General features: G+C 40.3%; 1 protein-coding gene across 5 annotated transcripts in view; it reads right to left on the bottom strand.

Moving 5' to 3' along the window:
- The window catches only part of DCX (doublecortin), a 161,075-nt gene that overhangs the window by 88,866 nt on the left and 50,080 nt on the right, over positions 1 to 22,129 (bottom strand). The window lies entirely within an intron of this gene.

Raw genomic sequence — 22,129 nt, 5'->3', positions numbered from 1 at the left:
GGTAACATCTTAGACCATTCCCAGGGAAAGAATGTAAAACACTAAGGCTATGTCTACACTCGCAGCATCTTGCGCAAGAACAAGAAGTCTTGCGCAAGAAAATGTCCACACTGCCATGTACGTGCTGTGCTTTTGTGCAAGAGTTCCCATGGCAGTGTGGACGCTCTCCTGTGCAAGAAAGCTCCGATGGCCATTTCGCAAAAAGGCTTCTTCCTCATAGAATGAGGAATACCAATTGCGTAAATCTGTTCTTTTGATTTACTGTTGAAAGAATGTGCTTGCAGTGTGGATGTGACTCAAGTTGTGTTGGAAAAATGGCCATTTTTCTGACAAAACTCTGTAGTCTAGACATAACCTTGAAGAGTGGAAATGTTCTAAGGCTAGGTCCTGGTTGCTTGTCAGGGCTTCAGTCTGGAGTGGTTGAGAGAGCAAGGCAAGACTGCTCTGTCTAGCCATACCAAATTATGGGTTTCGGCATGGCAGTTGTGTACACAAATATTTTAGTTGTAGATGTTTTGATAATTCTTGTATAACACCCTGGAGCTGAGGCAATAGCCATCACTTACAAATCATTAAATGTATCAGCAAATACTGGTTTAACACGAGGGCAAGTAAAAAAAGACAGTGCACAATAAACCACAAGAGTATGAAGAAGTGAAAAATATAGAATCTGGAGGGATGAGGTGAGAAGAGTATTGCTCCTCATTTCCCTCTCCTCCTCCCCCCACATACACACCTAAGGCTATGTCTAGACTGCAAGCCTCTTTCGAAAGAGGCTCTTTCGAAAGATACTTTCGAAAGAGCCTCTTTTGAAAGAGCGCGTCTAGACTGCACGCGGAATTTCAAAAAAGCAAGCCGCTTTTTCGAAAGAAAGCACCCAGTGAGTCTGGATGCTCTCTTTCTAAAAAGCCTGTTTGCTGTCAAGAATGCCTTCTTTCGAAAGAGCACTTTCGAAAGAAGGCGTTCTTCCTCGTGGAATTAGGTTTACCACTGTCGAAAGAAAAGCCGCATTCTTTCGATTTAATTTCAAAAGAACGCGGCTGCAGTCTAGACGCAGGTGAAGTTTTTTCGAAAAAAGGCTACTTTTTTCGAAAAAAACCCTGAGTCTGGACACAGCCTAACTGATTTACAAAGAAGCCTTGATTGGAGCTGTTGAAGGTTCATGGTGACTTAGCTGTCCGCATGCATTCCACTGAAAGGGTGCATTTACACTGCACCGTTATTTCAAGATAACAATGCGAATGTCTACACAGATATACCATTATTTCAAAATATTTTCAAATAATGGATGGCTTATTCAGAAATCTGTAAACCTCATTCTATGAGGAATAGCTATTTCAAAATAAGGCATGTGTAGACTCTCTACTGCTTCTATTTCGAAATAGCCCCTCACCAGGGCCATTCTAAGTTAATCGGCCCCAGAGGCTCCTGGGGCTCTAAATCAAGATAGCATGTCTACATTAGGGAAGACTGCCTCTGACTAATTTTGAGGCTTCCCTGCAGTGTAGAAGTGCTATTTCAAAATAAGCTACTTTGGAATAACTATTCTGGAATAGCTTATTTCAAAATAAGAGTGCAGTGTAGATGCACCAAAGTGTTGTGTGAAGCAGAGGCTGGGCTATGGAAGCATTTCAATCTCAAGTTTCATGTGATTTTTTTTCATTATTTTTAGAATTGAATGTTTTCCTTTGCAAAGGGAGTAACCGATATTTAGTAAAAGTAAATATAAGAATGGGATAAAAGATCATGTCATTCACCTTGAGCTCCTCTACTTTCCCCCAAGTGACTGCTATTGCAGTGCACTGAAATATAAAATCATAAATGTATTAGTCAATCTGAATAAATGACATGATACGATTATCAAAATCACTAGAGTAGCCATACAAAGGAATGTGCAAATAAAGCATCGGCTAATCAGTCTGGTAATTTTTGTTCATTAGTTTGCTTTTCTCTCTGCAAATTTCTCAGAGGTTTCTTGATGTAATAAATTAACCACATTCAGGACCATGAACAGCTCTTCTGGGACAGAACCATTTTTCTGATTGGCTGGACATAAGGAACTTTTTGTCGCTCTCCCCGCAGCATGAGATTAATAATATTAAAAGCAGTTCATGGGGACAATGTGCATTTCAACAACCACGCCATAATTCTCTGCAAAACTCCATCTCTTACTAAATCAGTTGCCAGTGATTCTTAAATTACAGTTTGTCAAAAGGGAGCTTTTCCAGTCCTTACTCCGCTGGCCACAGCGGGATGCTGGTATCATTCCTCATGAAAAACCACACATGCTAAAGCAGCCTAGGTCTATCATCAAATCTGGTTTTAAAACAACACAAGTGTAATGCTTTTGAGCGTCTAAATAATTCTCCCATAGAGATGGCTCAAGGTTAGGGGGTGGAGCGAGAGAAATCAAGGCTCTGTTTATGCAGGCTCTTTTGTATAGGAGCAGGATTTGATTCAATGCACTGTGGGCTGGGATCCAAATGTTCAAAGGATGGCACCGGTCGAATGAACTCTGGAGGAAAAACAAATATAGAAGTCTAACTTTGCTAAAGGGCCTCATTCACAGACTGCTGAGAAGTAACATGGAGCTGAAGTATCTAGTAGCGGCAGGGCGAGCAGAGAGCAGCCAAGAGGGCTTGGAACTACAACAAGAAATGGGGGCAGGGAATAAAGAGTTTCTGTGGTGAGAAATAAACTGAAACAAAAGGCTAGTTTGGAAGAACTCTGGCAATGGAAATAATGAGGCACATGCATTTAACGTTCCTTCTAAATAGCCAGCCAACCACAGTTGCCCGTAAAGCAGTGTGCACACTGTGTGCAAATTTAAGGGTAAGTTCCCAGCCAATATAAAGGCCAACATACTTGTTTGTGGGTGCACTTTCTTACTGCAAGAAAAAAGACATCTGCAAATGGGCTGTGCATGCAAATCTTAGTAATTATGTATCTACTTGCTTGATTTGCACCTACAACTGGTCTCCCAAGCAGGGGCTTGGGCTGTAAACATATGGCCCTCAAAGTTTGAAAAGCAAATGCTATACATGGTGTATAGCCCCCGTCAATTATGCAAAACCCTGTCACAATCCTACTGCATGCTCTTATTCTCAGGGGGTTTACAACTCATCATTAATGATTCAGGCATTATGGTCTTGTTGGGCACAACTGTCTGCTCCGATCCCATTGGAAGAGAATGGGATGTCAGCGTGAGATACCAAGTACATTTTTCAAATAGTAGATTTTATGCAATTGCTGTGTGATGATCAGCCTACATGTGCCTGATCCAAAGTTCACTGATGTCTTTAGAAGGCTTTCTGTTGGCTCCAGGAGGCTTTAGATGATGCTCTGAAGATTCTCTATTTAAATACCAACAATAGCTGGGATAATAAAGAATAAATGAATGAAAGCTGATGAGTTCAAGAGGGTAGCCAACTCCAGTATATGTAACATTTCAAGAAAGTGGATCACTATCTCCTTTTGAATTTATGGAATAATATAAAGTTCAAGTTTTTATTTAGAATGGGACTGTGACACTAACTTTTTTGCAGATATAAAAGCTGCACAAGTGTACTTAACAGTAGGAGTTAGCATATTTCAAGCTTCAGGATATAATGTATGTTGTTATAGGGGGTCAGAAATGTATTTCTTCTCTCTTTTATATAGCATTGTACAATTCAATTGCATTATCAAAGAGATGTCTACCGTTGAAGTAACAGGGAATGAAGGCTAAAGTCACAGAATCACTGAGAGAGTAAACACAGTGATTTTTCTCAAAATGGGATACACAAGTCAAACTATCTAAAATTGTGTATTAAGAGTTTCTTCTCTGACCCTGTACCCAGGTTTTACAAAGAATTTAAGTGTGCAATTCTAATTATGGCAAGGAGATTAGGTTGTTATATTTACATAGGATTTGCTACAAAGGATCAGTTGATTGGTCCATCAAGGCCAATACCCTGCCTCTGAAAGTGGCTACAGTCTGTTGTTTTAGAAGATGACGAAAGTCCTTCTCTCACAAATAACTCACAGAGGTCTCTGGGCAGTGTTGCTCAGAGAGGTAAATGCCTTCCAGAGCCTTTCAGTGATCAGTGTATTTCCTGAATCATAAACCATAGGATTATCCTTCTCTTTAGTGTTTCTGCATGAACATATAAATGAGAAGCTAGTTACTGAAGGAAGAAGTTAACCTTTAGATATGGGAGTAACATAAAAAATCCAAGCATGTACTGAGAACAGAAAACAGCCTGGAAAAAGAGCTCAGGGACAATGGTGAGGAATGTGGGATAGGTGCCTAGACAGCTTAGACAGAAATGATCTGCCAATCAGTAAGGAGAATCTAGCTACAATACGTGTCCTGGAAATGAAACACCAGTGTTTTGCTAACTAGATTTCATAAAGGTTTTCTTGTAGGAAAAAAAAAAAAAGGCCATTCTTCATGAATTTTCAATAATGATTTAGATAATGAAGTGAAGAATATACTAATAAAATGTGCAAATGACACCAAATTAGGAGAGCACTTTTAGAGGACAGAATTAGCATTCAAAATGACTTTGATAAATTGGAGAGCTTGTTTTAAACCAGCAAGGTGAAATTCAATGAAGACAAATGCCAAGTACTACACTTGGGAAGGATAAAAAGTCAAATGTACAAAAGCAAACAGAGGAATAACCAGTTTGACGGTAAAACTGCAGAAAGGATTCAGAGATTATAGTGAATTACAAATTGAATGAAGCAACTGTGAAAAAGGTTATTATTCTGTGTTGTATTAACTAGAGGGTCATAGGAAAGAAATGGATGGTAATTGGCCCTGGTAGGGTCTCAGCTGGAGTATACTGTCCAGTTTGGGATGCCTTGATTTAGGAGAGATGAGGACAAATTGGAGAGCAACAAAATGTTTAGCAAACCTGACCAGAGAATAGATAAGAAACAGAAATAGAAGTTGACTATTTTCATTTTATCCTTATAGGCCTCGACCTAGCCAAACACGCCACAGCTGCCCCACATAATCACTTCCATGGCTTAGGAAGAGGGAGGTGTTATTGAAAATGCCATAAATAGTATCTGCTGGCGTTCTCATTTCTATTAAAAGTTGACTTTGATTTGGCTCCCTGTGATTAGCAGAAACAAGAGAAAGACAAATAATAATTCTGCACAGCTGTTTGGAACTGACAGATCTGACCTCCCCAGCTGAGAGCTCTTTGTGCTGGGGAGGTTGTCACCTAGCAACCAGCCTTTGCAGCTGCCAGGCTACAAAAAAAAGTGAAAGCCTGACTTATGGAAAGGAGGCACATGCGAAGAGGATAAGGTGGGGACTAAATCAATCTCAGCTTTGTCTTGTAGCTTAAATACCATCCAGGATACAAGCAGAGATTACGATCAGTGAGCGTCAAGCTCCAAAACACTCACGTGATTATTCAAATTGGCTATTCCATAGGTGACTTTTGAAGATGAAGAAAGGTACAGAGATGTAGATGATATTATGAAGCTTTCCAAGACCTAATACTCTGCTTTAAAATCCATTGTGGAATGGTGCATACAAACATGAATAGTTAAGTAAGTCTCTCTCAGCCTGGCATTCCAGTGCAACAGGCAAACATTCTATCTATATCACCAATAGGTGAATGAGGCCAGGAGAAACTAAAAACTAAATTTTCCAACATGGGTGCATAAAATTAGACATATACATAAGCAAGCTGATTTCACCTTATGTAGGTGCTTAGATATGAAGTTGAGTTGAGTTAAATTAGGCACCTAAGTTTGCAATGTTTGACTTAATTCCCTTACTCACTCACGGTCACACAGTAAGTCATAGGCTGGCTGTGGAATTGATCACAGGTTTCTTATGTCCCTGGCTGCTGCTCTGATTTATGGAATAAACTGCCTCCCTTATATCAAATATAATATCTTTGCTATAGCAACTTTACCCTGTTTCAGATTTTTGAAAAAATCAAGAAGATTCTGGTGGGAGATATTTATTATTGCTTAGTTCAGAAGGTAAAAGACATGGTATATCTCCAGTATTAATGTCTAACAAAACATGTAGATGGTATCATGAGCTTTCGTGGGCACAGCCTACTTCTTCAGATGAAGAGGTCATCTGAAGAAGTGGGCTGTGCCTATGAAAGATCATGATACCATCCACATGTTTTGTTAGTCTTTAAAGTGTTACCAGACTATTTGTTGTTTTTTAAGTTTATCCTGTACAGACTAACTCGGCTACCCCTCTGAAGCTTTCCAGTATTAATGTTATCAGATCCTTAGTATACATTCAACACAGTTTTTATTGCTCCTTTTCAGTCAGATTAAACACTTCACACTAACACCTGGAAGGAGCCTTGATCTTTAACGTCAGAACTGCTGAGATTTTTCTCAGCATCTGCTTTCCAGAAAGAAGAGAATTCTAGAGACAAAGAGTGAAGTGCAGGTGGTTGTATATTATTAGATTCTAAGTAATATCCAATGGGGAAAACATCAGCAAAATCTTATGAAATGTGTAAGTAACATCGGGCAGACAAAAATTCAAGAAAGGGAGATAAAAGGCTTTTTTTAAAACTCTGTTTTCCATTTTAAATAGCAAAATGTGCCAAGCTTTAGAAGATTTCAGTCATTTCAGAGTTAAAAATAACATTTTCCTAAATCTGCACTGTGGTAGTTACATAAATTCAGGCGTAATCAGTCACCCCTGTGGTTTGAATTTTGATCCTGAAATATACATGTCAGTTGTAAACCCCAATCACTGCAGTTGTCAAAAAAGTAGAAAATCCACAGCACTATTCATCCTGAAAGCAATACACCGTATTAAAATGCAGTAGCAGCAGAAACGATGCTTTCACTTTCAGCTAGTATTAAAAGATGTAGGCTCTTGTTTCTAATCCTCTATGAAGGGCTTTCAAGTTTGCAAGAATATTCTTGGTTCCTAATTTTGGCTATCAAATTCAAGTCTTTGCGATACTTCATTTACATGTAATCCTGCAGTCTGCCAGCAGTTGATAAGGCTCCCGATAGGTGCAAATTCAGTGGAGAGAAGTTTAGTTATTTCAGTCATGTTATTACCTTTTGGAGTGCTCAGCTGTATGAACTTAGCCTGAAGATTCAAACAAGCCTTTCTCACTTTGGAACTCATATTTCTCCCTATACTACTTAATCTCCTACATTTATGATTCCCTAAGTGTTGAAAAACCACCACAGATTAGTTGTTTTCTTAGTTGCCAAGGTACCTCACAGTCTCCTACAAATACTGGATGCTGTGGAAGATGGACAAAGGTGTAATTTAATTTCCAGGTTTCAATTATGTGATACTGTTGCTTTGAAAAATGATTAAAGCTCAGATAATTCAAAGAGGTAGCTGAGACTCACATTTTGTTAAGAGAAGATGCATATTAACAGTGATGACCTATGTTCCTTTCAGGAAAAATGGATAGGTAAAAATTAAGGGTAGGATTTTCCAAAACACCTAGCTTTAGTTTAGCAGCACTCCTAGTGTAGCCAATGGCAAACCTCCCTTAAAATCAAGGGGGAGCACAGTAAAGTTAACATTGAGCATTTACTCTCCTTCACCAAAAAAAATTAAAAAATCATAGAATCATAGAACTGGAAGGGACCTTGAGAGGTCATCAAGTCCAGTCCCCTGCCCTCATGGCAGCCCATGCACTATCCCTGACAGGTGTTTGTCTAACCTGCATTTAGATTGCCTAGACTCCCTAGGCAATTTATTCCAGTGCTTAGCCATCCTGACAGGAAGGTTTTCCTACTGTCCAACCTAAATCTCCCTTGCTGCAATTTAAGCCCATTGCTTCTTCTCCCATCATCAGAGGTTAAGGAGAAAAAATTTTTCTTCCTCCTTCTTGTAACAGCGTTTTAGGTACTTGAAAGCTGTAATCATGTCTCCTCTCAGTCTTCTCTTTCCCAGACTAAATCATCCCAATTCTTTTAATCTTCCCTCATAGATCATGTTTTCTAGACCCTTAATTATATTTATTACTCTCTTCTAGACCTTCTCCAATTTCTCCACATCTTTCCTGACATGTGGCTCCCCAAACAGGGCACAATATTCCAGTTGAGGCTCAATCCACGCAGAGTAGAGCAGAAGAATTTCTTCTTCTGTCTTGGTTACAACACTCCTGTTAATACATCCCAGAATGATGTTTGCTTTTTTTCTTCAACAGTGTCAGAACAATATCATAATCTCTTCCTAACCAGTTGCTCCTTCCTGCACACCCAATCCTAATAAGAAGGAGAATACCCCTTGCTACCAGCAACTCTCCCACCAGAAATGATCAGCCAGGCTAGGTATCTCATGTGAAACCCTGGACTTTCATGCCTGCAGATAGACAAAAGTGGAATCTGAGCTGTAGTCCCCAGCCTACAGATTGAATATCATATATGCAGCACACAGCAGATGGTGAGGGCAAAGGAAAGCAATGAAGGATACTAAAATCCTGCTCTCCCCTGGTGCCCAGCAGGCAGACTGGCTGCATAATTATTTCTGTGGACCCAGTACAGTTTATTGTATTCATTATCCTTTAAACAATGGATCACAGACCTGGAGGTCTGAAAAGGCTGTGACCTATCATGCCAATCTAACTGCTGCAAACAAGCACTCGGTTGCACTGCTAAAAAATGCTTCTGAAGGTTTTGAAAACCCTAAGTGCACGTTAATCAGTTTTTCAAAATCCAATTTTTGCTCACTCTAAATTAATGTCCTCTTTTAATAAATCAACAGCAACTAGGTCACAATTTAGACAATTGCTTCCAAAATGCTCTTGAATAGAAGCATTTTCTAAGAGAAAAAAAGGATGTATATTTCAAGGTGTCTTTTCTGCAATTTTACATTTTTTTAGAAAATGACAAAGATAGTTAAAATTCAATGGCAATGTGGTTTGGATATACCCCAGCAAGAAATAAATGTGTTTCCAGAATTCACAGATAAGGATATTAGTATCAACTCAGTGTTTCAGAGGCTTTTAAACAGGAAAATTGACATGACCTTAAGGCCCTTAGCTCCAAGCATAGTATTCCATGACGTCCATCTGCACGGCAATTCAAAACAGATTTGGCTGCAGGCTTTTAGCAGGTGGGATGTGTCTCTTTCCCTTGAGTATCTCACCCTCTGGCCATTATCTCTGCTTCTGTTCGCCTGTTCAGTTTGAATTGAGACCTAAGTAAATCTCAAGATCAGCCCTATTGCTACACTTCTCCATGTCAATCAATTTGCTGCAAACTGCTTGACTGACAGGAACTCTTGAGCTCAAGCTGCTGCAGCTCTGACAATATTGAAGATCCAGACTGATTGGATTTAACTTCTCTCTCCAGTGTTCCTTTAGACGTGTTTTCATTGCACTCTTTTCTATGACAATACACCTTATCACCCCAATGGACCCTAGATTGTAAAATGGAATCTGTTGTCTCTGAAAACAATCAAGCTCATCACTAGTTCTGTCTAATTCATTTCTGTATACACGGGTCCTCTGAGAGAATGACAGAAGTCCAGGCTCTTAGCTTGAGCCCCTGGCCCCCAACGTATCTAACTTCTCATCCACAGGGTCATACTAAACCCAAAAGAATATATGAAAATAAACATCGGAGACATTTATTTATTAACAATTAACTCATTATACCAATAGCATGTATATTAAAAATGTAACTTTAATTGTGAGTTTCCACAGCGAGCAAAACTCTTCATTTTAGGAATGTTTTTCTGGCTTTGTTGTGTGCAAACTCGTTTATAATTGAAGAAAAATCTAACTTACGTGCAACATCAATTTTAATGTTAAGCATTGCGAGCCCACTGAAAACACTTTTGTCCCATTATAAAATGATGATAGTTCTTTACTTGTTTTAACACGCTGAATGTGCATTCACCTGAAGCCACTGATGCAGAGACACTGACAAAAATACATAATGCAACTGTGATATTAGGAAATACAGTCAACAGGTCAAGATTGAATATTTCTTGAAGCAGTTCTTTTGGCTTGCAGTCTGATTTAAAGTTGGTGGAATGTATACATTTCAGGAAGAGATCTCTTGAAATATTTTGTACCTTTGTTGAAACTGTTCAGCTGCTGAATATAGATCTTCATCACTTAGTTCTCTGAACTCCCAAAGGAATCCAAAAAAGGCACAAATTTGTTGCTGTGACTCAAATTGACATGTAAGACAAAGTTTATTGGAGTCAATAATAACAAAAAAAACCTATTGACTCGATGGTGCCTTTCCACATCAGATTGCGATGTTAGGCTGTGATTGATGGAAAACTCAGATGAAATGTCAATATCCTGTGGTACTGATTTGGATTCAGAAAGGATTGCATCCCATTGATCATGAATCTTTTGAATATTTTTAAGAAGTCGTTCAATGTTATCCCTCTCAATTTCTAATGTAGCATTCCATCCTTCAATTACAAGATTAGTTTTGTTGATCATTTTTAGCAGCTTCATCCACATGGACAGCATTAAAATGCATTCAAATTTAGATAAATATTGCTGAATCAACTTAAACTCAGTGTGAGACTGCTGTGAGAGTAAGGCTATGTCTAAACTACATTCCCCTTTCGAAAGAGGAATGTAAATGAGCCTGATCGAAAATTCAAATGAAGTACAGATTTACAAATCTCATGTTTCATTTGCATAATCATGTGAGAGTGTTTTTTCGAAAAAGGGTTTTTCAAAAAAGAAACCACAGTCTACATGGGGTTCTTTAAAAAAAAAATCTTTTTCGAAAGAACCCATAACCCTCATTTTTTCAGAGTACGGGTTCTTTTGAAAAAAGATGGGTTTTTTAAGAACCCCATCTAGACTGCATTTTCTTTTTCAAAAAAACCTTTTTCAAAAAAGTGCTCTCATGCAATTATGCAAATGAAGCGCGAGATTTGTAAATCCACACTTCATTTACATTTTTGATAGGGCTCATTTACATTCCTTGTTTGAAAGAGGAATGTAGTTTAGACTTGCCCTAAGAGATTCAAGCTCACTTTAGAGTCCAAATGCTGTGGAACTGATTTAATGCCATCAATTTGAGCTGAGCATCTCATTGTCGACATGCCGTGAAAGGAAACGGGCAGATGCTGCTTCAAAATTTCCTACTTCCGAGGACTTCTGTTGAAGAGGTTGTACAATTGCTGGATTGTTCCAAAGTATGTGATTGCTTCCTTGCGTGATTCAGTGCAATCAACGCCAACAAGATTTAGTGTGTGGTTGCCACAACTGGAGAAAATACAGTTTGGATTTTGCTCAAGAAGGACTGCTTGTACTTCCCAGCCATATTGGATCCATTGTCATGGGCTTGGCCAGTGCAGACTTGAAAATTTAATTTGGAGTCTTCCAGAATTTCTAATACATGAGCAGTGATTTCATTTCCAATTTTATTCGTTAAATGTTGAACAAAATGAATCATTCTTCAGTTGCAACCTTTGAACGTCTTGCAATTTTAACATATTGAACAACCAAGGTCGTCTGTTCTTTATGGGTATGTCTACACTTGCATCCTCTTTCGAGAGAGGGATGCAAATGCAGCTGAGCAAAATTGCAAATGAAGCATGGATTTGAATTTTCCATGCTTCATTTGCATAATAGCGGACCACCGCTACTTCGAAATACCCTATTTGGAAATAACAAATGCTGTGTAGACACAGTTATTTTGAAAAAAAAAAACCTTCTTTCAAAATAACTGATAAACCTCATTTTTTGAGGCGTAAAGGAAATAGGGTATTTTCGAAATTATGCAAATGAAGCATGGGAAATTCAAATCTGCACTTCATTTGCAAGTTCACTCAGCTGCATTTGCATCCCTCTCTCGAAAGAGGATGCAAGTGTAGACATACCCTATGAAAACAGTCTGGAGTTGCATCAATAATAATTGAAAAGTACTTCATATATCTTATCTCTTCAAAAATTGTTGTTTGCCCAAATGTCCCACACATCATAATACACTTATTTTGTATTCTGGTAGACAGATAATGGACTAACATGAGTTTTCCACCCTCTTGTGATTCACAAACATGCTTAATATGGCCTGATAAAATTGGGTCATACTCACTAAGAAGCTCAAGTGTATCAAGAAAATTTCTGTTTGTAAGGTCATTCAGAAAGAAAGAAAAAAAGAGTGACATTCAATATGCGCTCAAGGAGTTTTTTCCAGTTATCAGTTTCTGTGTTTATTTCACTCAGGAATAAGTTTCCAATTGAACTGTCAGCTAGTGCTACTCTACTAGCTGATTTCCATGTAACACAGTTATCTTTATGTGATACTGAAGTTTCATGTGCAGGTTAGTATTTGGTTTTTCAATTTCTTCCAACCTATGCTGATGCTCCAACCAGATGGATCAGACAGTACTGATGCATTTGAAGTATTACTGTTAAAAATGAAACAGGGTACACAGTACTAAGCCTGCTTTTCCACACTCCAGCAAAGCCAGTCTATTGTGTAGAGCTCTCCATTTGGAAGAGTTTTTGTCAGCAGATAACTGGGAAAAGCATGATTTACACCATATTTCGGTACATTACTTGGAATCTGAAAACAACTAAATAAATGACTGCATTTGAACAACATTGTTCTTATTAAAAAGTCCAATATCAGGTTCTGTTGTCACTGTCGTTACACTGTGCCCCATGCTCATCAAAAGTTCTTGTTCTTGCTGTGCAGCTTCTCTGAGGTCTTAATTTTCTGCCTGCACAGTTTCTAAATCAAGTTTAGATTCTGCATCTATTGCTAATGTTGGCATTTCTGTGTCTTGATTAATGACCTCCTCATTTTGAGGCTTTGGCATTGAAATGTCATTCGTGGGTACAAAGTTTTCATCATCAGAGCTGGAAGTGTCATTGTCAGTATGGTCACCTTCTAATGGTTGAGGCGTCTTTACTACAAGAAATGATGTTATTGACTTTAAACTCGTAACTGATGCTTCACTCTGTTGCTTTCACTTTCTCTTACTTGCACCACTTTCAAATCTTTGCTTCATTTTTATAAAGGGGCTCTTTATATGAAGACACATTAAAAAAAACTCGAGAATACAAAAATCTCCTATGCAGAGATAAACATCTAATGTAAAGGTTAAACTCGCCCTCAGACCAAGCAAAATCACTTTACAGTTATGGAATTAATTATGACTATGCAAAAATTGTAAACATTGTAAAGATTGCAAAGATTGTAAACAGTTTTTCATACAGTAGAATTACTAATCACAGAAACTACTCCAGTTTCCATTTATGCAGGTGAAAACTTGGATGTGACCAAAAAATTGGCGAAGGTACAAGGTCCCACAGTGATTTAAATCAATTTTGTGCAGGTCTATAGAACTTCTTTTGTTGTCTCTGTTATTACTGCAAGGTGTATAATAAATGGAACTGACTTGGTAGAAAAATGTCAAAATTTGAGGCCCCTTTGTCTCCTGAGGCCTGGGCCAACTGGCCCTCCTGTCCCTCACCTCTTATAGGGGCCTGTGTATACAGAGACAGGAAACACCTTTGAATGACTCCAGCATCATACTTAAAGAAATTCTGCCTAGACTTTGGTTTGAGCAGTTGAAGAGCACATACCTCTAATTCAACGCCCTTTGTGAAATAGACTAATTTCTTTTCTCACCTATGAGATGCTTGGCTACAACAGAGTGCACATTTCACTCAGAAAAGAATCAGTGCAAACTCAACTGATACACTGACCAAATTCCATTACAGGTGTCAGCTGCAAAAAGATGTTCTGTTACTTAATGAGATTTTATTGTGGAACTTTTTGCAAGTCTGTCAGTAACTTACATTCCAGTACACAAATCCCTTCCAAGAATTCCCAAGAGCAGAGCCCTGAGTATGAAATATATGGTAAAAATGAAAGAAAATAGTATTATAAAGTCCATTATGGGATGAATAACTTAAAACTTTTGGTGGCAAGGCCAGTAATAGAGAAGGGAATTAAGCAGCAGAGATCAGGAAAGAAAGAGGAGATGTAGCGTGAGATAGGAAACAAGAGACATTGACCAAGTACCTAGATCTGGTTCTAAAGACATCAAAAACTTCAGAAATTTCTTCAGATGAAAGCACAGGAAAGACTTGCTGATATAGTATGCTGTCAATATACAAAGGGAACTCCCATTAATATCAATTTATGCTCAAACACTGAAGGGGTAAACCTAACTTTTATGTATTGCATTACAATACAAATAAGAAATGGAAAAGCCCTAAATGTCTTTCTTGGCCGGTAACCCGTCTTGTCTCCTTACATTCAGTATAAATTTCCCTTTGCTCACTTTCAGCCTATTTATTCTTCATTAAACCCTCTTAGACCACAGTGAATAACTCCCTTCCCTCCTGATATCCAGACAATTCCCTCCCTTCCTACTGGTATTCAGATGAAAGGGAAAGATGTCACAGGAAAACACAACCTCCAAAATAAAGATGCTGGCTGACATTATTTTGTTAAATACCTGTAAGGAGGTGAGTAGCCCAGAAATAGGTTTACCAGAAATGGTAATATTTTCACTGTTAGGTCCCCAGGTCAGACTTGACCCAAACAAGCTGTTGTCTTCTCCGGGACAGGCATAAGGATCTTGGGCGAAATGGATTTTTTGCGCAAAATGGAAGCAGCTACACTGGTTCTTTTTGTGCAAAAACCTCTTGCATGAAAAGAAATGGCAGAAAATATGCTAATGATGTCGTGATGAGTCCCTCATTAGCATATTTTCTGCCGCAAAAACGTGTAGTGTAGACATAGCCTATGTGCATCCTGCTAGACAAGTATCCACCTCAGATGTGAAACTTGTGTGGGCAGGAGATAAGAGTTCTCTCAACATCTGGCACTAAAAATCTGTCTTTTACTCATGGAAGAGATAAGGACTCAGATTCCACCATGAGAGCAAAATATACTCTCTAACATCTTTCTCTAGCCTTCTGACAGTAACTAGAAATTGAATAGCCAAGACTTTGTTGACTGAAACAAGGGATGAGGTTAAATCCTGGATCTGCTGAGTCAATAGCAAAACTCAATGAGGCCACGATTTCACCCTATGTTCACTTTATAATTTTGGGAGCTACTCAGAAACCACAGAAGAATCTACACACATACCTATGTCAGACACTAATAATGCAGGGTCCTTATTGACATTCCCAAGTGAGAGGCCAAAGCAGGGGTGGGCAATAATTTTAGCTGGGGGGTCACTTCAGAAATTTTTGAAGTGGCCCCAGGCTGCCCCAGAAGGGGTGGGGCCTCGGGTGGCCCCGGAGGAGGAGCGTGGTGGCTTCTGTGTGCCGCGGGCCGTGGGTTTGGCTGGAAGGCGGGACTCTGCCCTGTAGTTGGGGATTTAAAGGGGCTGTGAGTTGTTTCTTTGAGTGCTGGGTTGTTGTTGTTTTTTTTTTTTGCTCAACCAAATTGCTCAATTATTTTGCTCAATCAAATTGGGCCCCACACTTTCTAAAGCTGGCCCGGTCCGTGCTTCCCCACCCACAGACCCTGACTGGCCTGGGGGTGAGTGGAACACATGAAGTCTCTGCTCCCACCCCTCCCCAGAAAGAACCACCAGCTGTTCTGAACAGATGGTGGTTCTCTCAAGGTGCCCGTGCCACTGGCAGCAGAAGGAGACTTCACACATTCCCTCTCACCCCTGGTCAATCAGGGCATGAGGACATGGGAAGCATGCAAAGTCTCCTCCTGCCCCACCCTGTCCTCCAACGGGTACACCAACTGCTGCTCAGCTGGCAGTTGACTCTAAGTGCCACATGCCCCTTGCAGGGTGGGGGCAGGGAGTGAGAGACTTTGTGCACTCTCCTCTCAGGCCAATCAGGACCTGGGGGCGGGGGAAAGCATGCAAAGTCTCCTCCCACCAGGGGCAGCCTGAGACGGGCTGCGGCAGCAGGCGCCCCAGGTGGAACGCACGATTGGTGCCCCTGCCTGCACGGCCTTCAATGACGTGACATCATCATTGGGCACCCCTGGTGCCCCGTTGAAGGCGGCGCTCTAGGTGACGGCCAAGTTGTCCTATACTCACAGGCTGCCCCTGCCTCCCACCCTGACAGTTGACTCTAAGTGCCGTGTGCTGCTGGCAGGGGAGGAGATTGCATGCTCCCCCACCTCCAGGCCTGATTGGCCTGGGGGCGGGAGAGTGGCACGGTGTCTGCGGGCTGGATAAACCCACTTGGCAGGCCAAATCCAGCCCATGGAGGCCCTTTTGCCCATCCTGGTCCAAATACTAAACTGGGCATGAAGAGTGAAATATCCTCTCAACCCTAAATATGGCCCGTTCAAGGCACAGTTGTGTGTGAGTATATGGTTGCAGGAGAGTGTGGAGGAGAAGATGAAGAACTGAACAGCAAACTGTCATCAGAATTAAATACTCAAGACAGGTCCACCAAATATTCAGATTTAAGCCAGAGACAGAATTAAATGAAGAGGAGAGAAAGAAAAAAGGAGAACAGCTACGCTTCCTGGCTCAGTGGCATCAACCGAAACTCAAAAATACCTGAACACAAGAAAACCCCAAATGAAGCAAACAAGACACTTCTCTATCCAAAGTATTGTTAACCTCTGAAATTAAAAGGAGTAGAGAAGTCTTAGACTAGACTCAGACATCTTAAATGTAGACATTTGTAGCAAATCCAATGTAGCAGCATCACTAACCCACTCTGGTTTGGGGCTTGTGGCTGTCTCTGTTTTCTCCTCCTGGACTCCCCAATCACTTCAGCATAAGCCTTCATGTGTGAAGAAACATTTCTTCTTGTGGAGCTGGGTTTATTAACAGTGCCCAGGGAAACACAGGAACTTCCTGCAAGCATCCCTAGCTGCTTCACAATACCTTGGCGCAAGGCTCTTAGTCCCCATTAAGACTTTCCTCTAACGGACTTGCTCTCCCAAAATCCATGTTCTTAATTGGCTCCTGCTCCATCCAGAGTCCCCCTACCCCAGCCAACTACCTGAGAGCCTCTGGCTCTCCACAGCCTTCTTCTTATTTCCACCCTCCAAAAAGGCCTGATATGATCATGTGACCTGCATAGCATATGAATTTGCTTGTTCTTCCCATCTGGGGAGGTAAACTGGTTGTGTTACTCATGGGGCCAGACCCATCTCCCCTTGAAGGTGCCAACCACTATGATAGCAAGTGAATACCACATTACAAAGCAAATGACCCTCATGCCTCTGGACATAAGCCAACCACCTATATGGTGGTAGAGGGAAATCTTTCCTCCCTACTCATCTCATAGCAATGTAGCCATGGATAGGTACATATGGCTACATTGCACCTTCCTCTTAAGAGGATGGCTTTGTGTATATCAGTCCAATGTCTGCTTCCGGTCATACCAGTATGGCCCCATGACTGAAGCTTATAGGACTAAACTGGCAAGACAGAGAGCACAGTTTGGCCCATTACCTATAATGACAGCTGGGTTGCTAAACTGTTGTGGCAGATTTCCATTTCCACAGACCAAACTGAAGCCAGTGCGGGAGAGCCCAAATTGAGCAAATCTGTTGTTTTCACTATTACCACCTGATCAGCTGCAACTGTGCTCCTCACCAGTATTGTGATAACACTGGTCTCGTTTAGATACAAAACTGCAGATTTGGCTTTAATCCAGAAATCCTGAGAAATTACTTCTCCTGAACCTGCTCATCTCTGACAAAAATGTTTCTCCCTTTAAATAGCCAGTGTCATCATTTATGGCAAGTCATCTCAAGCAAGGTGACTTCTCTTTAGATATGAGAGATGGGCTAGTCTTGTACACACTTGTCGCTGCTTTGCAAACAGAAAGATGAACTTCACCTATCACCTGCCAAATGAAATTACTGCCAAGACAAAGATTGCTTGAGGGGAACATTTTTATCAAAGCTGAAAATTCTCAAGTGAGTAAGACCACAAATGTCCTGACATATGAATATGGATATAACTTCATTCAATGAGACAGCTAACACTTGCAAGGGACAGGCGCACTTTAGAAGTGTCTCCTGTAGATAAAAGTCCTTGAATAGTGCATAGATATCTCTTTGCTCTATATATTTGAAACTATTAAATCCAAAGAACAGACCAATATGTTTTTATATGGCTAGGAAAGTATTCAATTAACCTGACATGACTTTATTATTACAGAAGAATCCAGGATATATGGGAAAAATCCACCTACCAAACACCATCTATTAAATCTGTCTTTCATAGTAGTATTATAGCATTTATTTCTGCTCTTTGAGGCAGAAACGGTCTTTTGTGTTGTGTCTGTGCAGTGCCTAGCATAACTAGAGCCCCATCTTGACTGAGACCTCGACACCTTGTGTGGCACTGCCCCTTTGAAATGCTGAGGAAATGTTTCAAAGTGGTCCTGTGGACCCCAAGGTCAGCTGGGGATTCCCTGTGTTCTGGGGAAATGCTGTGCAGAACCCAGAGTCAGCTGGGGAGTCCCCAGCTGACCCTGGTTTCATGCGGCATTTCAAATCCACAGTGCAGCATAGAGCACGGGGTCAGCGGGGGACTCTTGTACATTTCAAAGCTGGTGCACCACATGCAGCCCAGAGTCAGCAGGACTTCCCGCTGGCACCGGGCAGCACGCAGAGTTCCACATTCCTCCTTTGAAATGTACAAGAACCCCAGCGGAAATGAGGAGGTGGAATGAGGAGGAATGAGAAGTGTCTATCGACTATTTGAGTAATCGATGGAAATTCCATCAACTACTTGACTAGTCAGTTAACCGATATTTAACATCCTTACTCTGCACGTCATGTCTAGTCTAGTGGAAAGCAAAGGGTGGAAGTCATGGGCTATCAATACTAGACCAACAACTGGAGAAGAGAATAACCTCTTTTATGGCAATAATGAAAATCTTAGGTACATCAGAAGTTAGGTGGGGCAGTGAGAGAAAAAAGGCACAAATGAGACAGTCAGTGTGGGTAAGAGTTGCAAAATCTGATGTTCTAAGCATCATGGCTGTTTTAAAATTACAACCTCATCTACTGTTCCTATTCTGTTTTCTTTTAAATTAGATTTTGAACTACATATGGCAGGAGCTGTCTCTTACAGTGCACACAGTGCCTGGCCTTTATTGGGACCCAATCCTAATATAAGACACTGGATACTACTGTGTAAATAAGTAAATACATAAATAAATAAATAAATAAGTAGTAGTAGTAGTAAATAATTAATTTTCCAGGACAACCAATTTGTAATGTACTCTGTGGCTTACATCAAATTCTGCTCTCAGTTATACAGACTCAGGTGGAATTTGTTGCTTCCACATAACAGAGCTGAATTTGGCCCACTACCTATAAGTGTGTTATCCCACTCTATCTTCTTTGTCCTTTACCATTTCTTATATGGCTGTGAGAGGGTAGGAGGTAAACTCCTATTGCTTTGATTCTCACTGTGTTGGCTCTTGTACAGTAGACCCTTTGAAGTTCCTTTCCTTCAGAGTTACGGGGCTTCTGTCAAGAGGCGGTAATGTGCTCTCAGCAGAGGCACTGTGTGAATACAGTTAAATGGAGCATTAGAATGGAGCAAGAGAAATGTGTGCTAGACTATGTTAAGAAGCTTATTTATTTTTAACAAACACAAGATGCAATTTAACAGTTTCAAGAAAAATCATAATACTCCTACATGGAAAATGCAAGATACAAAGGGCAATGACAAAACTCTATTTTATTTTATTTTTTAAACAAAAAATAGTTAGTTTCACTGATATTCTGGCACACTGATGCACCTCTATCCCATCTACTCTCTGCCTGTGGCACATAGTAGTCTAGAGTCCTGCAGGCCACATTTCCTTGGGTCTCATTTCCATTGTTGGATTTAGCCTGTGGGTGCTGGCTGGTGGCCTGTGATATACAGGTAGTCTGATTCAGAGCTGCCAATGGGGGAGTCAGCTGCCCAGGGACCCAGCGATTTAAAAGAGCCTGGAGCTCCCAGCTGCCACTGCTGCTAGAGCAGCACTGTCAGAGTCCCCAGCCATGCAGTCCAGGGAGCGCAGAAGGGCTGGTGTGGGGAGGCTAGCTCCCAGCCCAATTCTTCCTCCCAAGGCCCCGCCCCTTCTGGGAAGTCCTGAAACTAACTCACCCACCTTTCCCAAGTGCCCAGTATTTCTGCCTCAGCCCTGGTCAGACTAGATGATCTAGTGGTCCCTTCTGGCCTTAAACTCGATGGATATGATATTTATTCACACACGCAGCATCCTGCTCCAGATTAACATTCTATCATCCCATCTGCAGCAGGGTTGCTGTGCTTAGACATGTAATTATTTGTATACCACTGCACCTTCACCACTAATGCCTACATTTCTAAAGCACGCTGATGATTGCTGATGAATGCCATAGAAATGCCTATCCATAAAACAAATAATCATTTCCGCTCATTAAATTGCAGCCTATGGACTCAATACGGATGATTTCCCTTTGTACACTGCCTTTGTGAATTCTATCAGTTCACAACAGTAGAATTAACACTGCTGTGATGGCACTTCAATGGTGAGTCTGTCAAGAGTCTTGTCAACATTTCAGCTTTGAGCAGCTTGGGATTTTGCATGCATATATTTTTTCAGAAATAAACCGCAGTTTGTCAGAACTATGCCTTCAAAGACTTCTTTTTAATGACTGGTGGAAAAGTCAGAATTGATGGTGCACTATGAGTGAGTGGCTCATAGCAACTAACGATTGCACCCACTGCAGAAAAATCTAGATCTTGTTAGCAACAGTGGGAGAAAAATTATGTGAGAAACATCAGTTTAACAGAGCAAAATGCAAACACTGAAAAAAAAAATTCAAATGAAACCAAAACATACTGGGCCAAATTTGCCGTGGGGTGCGGGCAATTCTATTATTAAATTCTGTAATTTCCAGCTTTAGATATTACATTATCATTGTCAAGATTGTAAATTATCTCATTTTTCTTTTTAGCTCTTCAAAAATACATCATGACATGTCCCTTCATAAATAATGGAACTGATGTGTGAGAGAAATTCATCTTTTCTCAGTTAACTAGTAAAATGGAGAGTACATCTGGAGAAATCCTTAAATCCTTAGTCACTCCTTGAGAGCTTACTAGAACAAGGAATGAGTAAATTTTGAGGGCCAGATTGTGATACTTTTAGTCACATGAAGTAAAACTTTACTCTCCAGTAGTCCCATTGAAGCCAATGGTGGATAAAGGTACCACTCATTGTGGGAAAAGTTATCGATTCTGGCACTAAGAATTTGTGGTCACTTTTTAGTACCGAATTCAACAGCATGGGTATATTTTGACAGGTAAGGACATTGGCATCTGCTACAGAAAAATATAAAATGACATAGGGTCTAATCCTACAAGCCCTTATTCACATCAATGGTCCAATGTATAGCAACAACCCCAGTGCTGCAGGTTACACAGCATACATTCTCACAGGGGGTTCCAAAGAGCAGCAGGACTTGTTAGTCATAACACAGCAGCCAGAAGCACTTTCAAAGCTCCTGGTGGGAATAAGAACTGAAGACAACTAAGGCAAGTTAGCGTCCAGCCTAAAACACTGCCCCACATGCCTGACTGCATTGAACTCAATAGTACTGCTCAAGTGCGTAAGGAATACTCTGTGAGTAAGTGTTTGCAAGTCTCACAGATTTCAAACCCCTTCAATTATGATTGTGTAGCTTATTTTGAGTTAATTTTGAAATAGAGAGCTATTCCAAAACGTCCCTTACTCCTCATGGAACGAGGTTTACAGGGATGTTGGAATAGCAAGCCCATTCTATTTCGAAATAATTGGCTTGCTCAAAAGATGAGGAATGGCTATTTTGGGATACTTCCGGTATCCCAAAATAGCTTTTCAGTGTAGACGTAGCCTATGATACTCTACATTTTACACCCAAGAAAGAGATATGAACTAACATACATTATGGACAAATATAACGTTCTTTGCTTGAAGAATTGACCTTTTCTTTCATTAATATATGTATACTACTTGAGTAGATTATCTACCTTCTAGTTTAGGTTTCAAAAGCCAGTATGTAAACTAATATCTTATGCAGAAAATGGATCATGTAATTAGTCATTCTATATCTATAATATCAATCCCCACAACAAAAGAGAGTGTCTAGTACAGTATCAGTGGAGGTGCCATAACTGTCATGACTGCCCTAATAAGAAAAGTGAGAAAATAGAAACAGTGAAAAAATAAAAATCCCCCCGTTGCAAGAGCCACTGGTATCT

Source organism: Pelodiscus sinensis, chromosome 13 (genome assembly GCF_049634645.1).
Source record: "Pelodiscus sinensis isolate JC-2024 chromosome 13, ASM4963464v1, whole genome shotgun sequence".
Taxonomy (NCBI): domain Eukaryota; kingdom Metazoa; phylum Chordata; order Testudines; family Trionychidae; genus Pelodiscus; species Pelodiscus sinensis.
The sequence above is the reverse complement of the archived record's forward strand: the minus strand, read 5'-3'. Positions and strand labels throughout refer to the sequence as shown.